The sequence below is a fragment of the Eriocheir sinensis genome, chromosome 18, assembly GCF_024679095.1.
Source record: "Eriocheir sinensis breed Jianghai 21 chromosome 18, ASM2467909v1, whole genome shotgun sequence".
Lineage (NCBI taxonomy): Eukaryota > Metazoa > Arthropoda > Malacostraca > Decapoda > Varunidae > Eriocheir > Eriocheir sinensis.
In genome coordinates this window covers 4311191-4314745 of record NC_066526.1, presented here as the reverse complement: position 1 = coordinate 4314745, position 3555 = coordinate 4311191, and positions in this window count along the sequence as shown.

The window sequence follows — 3555 nt, the reverse complement described above, 5'->3', positions numbered from 1 at the left end:
CAACTAGAAAAAAACACATCATAATTCTTACTCCTATTTCCAGCTAAGAATTTTTTTTTCTCTCGACCAGTGTCTTCCACGTTTACTCAGGTGTTCTCTGGCACACATAACAAGATGACAACACCAATGACAAAAAAAGTAGAACAAATAAGCAAGTAAAAAAAACATCCCATACTTTTTACTCCTATTTCCCGTTAAGAATATATATTATTTTCACGACTAGTGTCTTCTACGTATCTTCAAGTGTTCTCTGGTACATATAACAAGATTACAACACATACGAAACACAGTAGAAAGAACAAGAAATAAAAAAAAGTCCCATATTTCTTACTCCTATTTTCCGCTAAGACTTCTTTTTTTCTCTCGACCAGTACCTTCCACGTTTACTCAAGTGTTCTCTGGTACATATAACAAAATTACAACACATACGAAACACAGTAGAAAGGACAAGAAATAAAAAAAAAAGTCACATATTTCTTACTCCTATTTCCCGCTAAGACTTCTTTTTTTTTGTCTCGACCAGTGCCTTCCACGTATTATCGATCGGCCACTTTTCGCATTAGGACGAGGCCGGGAACTTCTGTCACAAACTTGAGAGAAGACTTGACATTTCTTGAGGAACCGTCGCTCGGCTTGACAGTTTCCACCAATATTGTGAGAAGGTGACTCCTGCTCCTCCTCCTCCTCCTGCTCCTCTTCCTTCTCTTCCTCCTCATCCTTCTCATCTGCCTCGGTTGGATCTTCTCATGTATCATTCTTATCGCGAGTTCATTATTTATTTTCCTATTTTTTTGTCGAATTACGAATAGTTTCTCTTGTTGTTTTCGCCCGTTCATAATTCAATGCCATATTTTTATTTATGTCACGTTCCGAAGACTGTTTTTTTGGGGGGGATATTTCACGTTCATAATATACTTTACTATTTTTTTATATCACTTTGTGGATAGTGATTTTTTTGTTGTTGTTATTGCACGTTCATCATATGTTTCTTTATTTTTTTTTATATGTCACCTTCCGAATGCTTTTTTCTTTTGATATTTTTGTTAATTTTTGTTTTTTGATATTTTTGTTTTGGTATTTGTTTGTGTTATTTCACGTCAGTTCTATTTTTCCCTGTTTTTTATTTCACATTAAGGGAATTGAATTTTTTGTTATTTTTTCCTCCTTTTTACGCCACCTTCCGACTATTGTTTTTTCTCTGTTATTTCGCATTCACAACAAATTACCTTTTTTTCTGTTTGCCTTCTTGCGGATTTTTTCAATTTATTTTATCACGCGGTCACAATACATTTCACAATTTTTATTTACAACACATTCCTAACCTGAAGTTTTTGTGGCATTTCACGTTCACAATACATTTTCCCGTTTTGTTATTCATTTAGCGGATACTCTTGTGCTTTGTAGGTCATAAAAATAGTCACTATCACGTGTTTACGCCCAACCTGAGCATAAGATAAGATAAAAGGGCACTAAGCGGATGTCGTCCCCGCTTCGAAGATGAAAATAACTGCTTGTCCGTCTATCTGAAAGCATTGAAAACAGGATCTTGCGCAAGTGTTTGATAACTGCAGCATGTGTTCGCTCCCTCCCACAAAGGCGAATAGGTAGAATTGTAAGAGGCATAAAAGGGAGACAGTGTTATTGTGGCTATGCTCAGAAGAATGAAAAACAGGGTGAAGCTTGTTCAGAAAATTTTGACATAATAGCGATCACTGAGACATGGATAGACTTTGCTAATAGAAATTTTAGGTCAGAATTTGAAATAACGGGTTATCAGATGTTTCACAAAGACAGAAGGGGCAGAAAGGGAGGTGGAGTTGCGCTATATGTTAAAGACTCACTTAAATGTTTAGTTAACAACTCAGTCAAAACTAACATGGATTCAGAATCAGTTTGGGTGGACGTTTACAAAGGGAAAGAAAAACTAACTCTAGGAGTTATATACAGGCCACCCAACCTTAACAGGCAGGACACGAGTATATTACTACAGGAGATTGGCAGGGCGAGTATGAGTAGAAATGTCTGCGTAATGGGGGACTTTAATTATAGGAATATAGACTGGGAAGATCTAGTGGGTGACCTGGAAGCCGAGGACTTTCTTGAAGTTATAAAAGATAATTTCCTTAATAAGGTAGTTACTGAGCATAAAAAAGGAGATAACATATTAGTCTTATTCCTAACCAATAATGGGAACTTGCTACGTGAGTTGGAGGTGGGCGGAGAGTTAGGAAATAGTGATCACAGAACGGTTCGTTTGTGATCCAAACCCAGTGTTAGTGCCAGATTTTAGAAGAGCAAACTACGAGGGGCTTCGAAGATATCTTGAAGGGGTAAACTGGGATAATTTAGGGATTCATGAGGGCCAGAACTGCGGATTGGAGAGCCAGGAGAACCAGGTAGAAATGTCTTACAATAATTTAGTTAGAGTAATAGTAGAGGGCAAGAACAGCATATACCACAGCGAACACTTAGAAAAGAAAACAATGATCCTAGGATGACTCGTGGACTAAAACACGATTGGGTTAGAAGGGAATTTATCAGAAAATAAAGAATGGAAACACATCTCAGGGGCCGGTACGTCGAACTATCTAGATTAGTTAAGAAAAACACCAGGATAGCAAAAAGAACTATGAGATCAAAGTAGCAAATGAGGCGAAAAGTAATTCTTTCAGATGTATAGAACAAAAACACGGGAGAAAATTGGACCGCTGAAATCAAACACAGGGCTAGTGAGCTGTAGAAAATTACGAAAATATGAGCACATTGTTGAACGACTACTTCCTTTCAGTATTCACACAGGAGGATCGAACGACTATACCGGAAAGAGTTCAGGTGTACGAGGGCGGGATGGCGATAAATTGAGGATATAATCATTACCAGGCAAGTAGTTCAGGATGAGATAGATAAGCTTAAGAAGAACAAGTCGCCAGGTCCTGACGGGATATTTCCGAGGGTATTAAAGGAGCTAGGTGATATAATCAGTGACCACTAACCGACATCTTTAAGATGTCGGTAATATGTGCCGAGCCTATGGAAAGTAGCTAATGTGACGCCGATTTTTAAAAAGGGGACAGGTCAGTTGCTTCAAACTATCGCCCAATTAGCTTAACATCGGTTATAGGGAAGATGCTGGAGTCCAGGAACATCCGGGAGCATTTAAAAAATAAACAATTCACGACTCGCGCGCATGGGTTCACAAAAGGTAGGTCATGCCTCACCAATCTCTTGTCCTTCTACAATAAAGTATTTGAGGCGGTTGACAGAGATGAAAATTATGATGTAATCTATCTTGATTTTAGTAAAGCGTTTGACAAAGTTCCTCACCAAAGACTGCTGCTTAAATTACAGGCTCACGGAGTAGAGGGTAAAGTTTTGAACTGGGTCAAGGCGTGGCTTAGCAATAGGAAGCAAAGAGTGCAAATCAATGGTAAAAGATCTGACTGGGGATGTTCCACTTTTGTTTATTATTTATATCAATGACTTAGACACAGGAATTAGTAGTGATGTTAGTAAATTTGCAGATGATACCAAGATCGGTAGAGTAATTGAGTCGGA